Source organism: Fragaria vesca, linkage group LG1, assembly GCF_000184155.1.
Source record: "Fragaria vesca subsp. vesca linkage group LG1, FraVesHawaii_1.0, whole genome shotgun sequence".
Lineage (NCBI taxonomy): Eukaryota > Viridiplantae > Streptophyta > Magnoliopsida > Rosales > Rosaceae > Fragaria > Fragaria vesca.
The window spans coordinates 21816361-21816645 of record NC_020491.1 but is presented as its reverse complement, the minus strand read 5'-3'; positions in this window follow the sequence as shown (position 1 = coordinate 21816645).

Here is a 285-nt window from a genome sequence, read left to right as displayed (position 1 = left end):
CAATCGTTGTAGCCCTGTATAAAAATAATAATTTATATAGGGGATATGCGCGTATATTTATACACCGTCTTTTCCACCATAATGAGGTAAAATGCCATTATGGTGCAACGTGAGCGTTAGACGCAAGCGTTGTAGCCTTGTGTGAATTTACTATTTGTTTTAGTTGTTTCAAGAAAATTCATACAAGGGATATGACGAGTGTAATACATACATATTTTATTTTAGCCTGAGAAGCTGTATTTTATTGAGCGTTGGAGACTGGCCGGTGCCAGTCATGAAATTCCA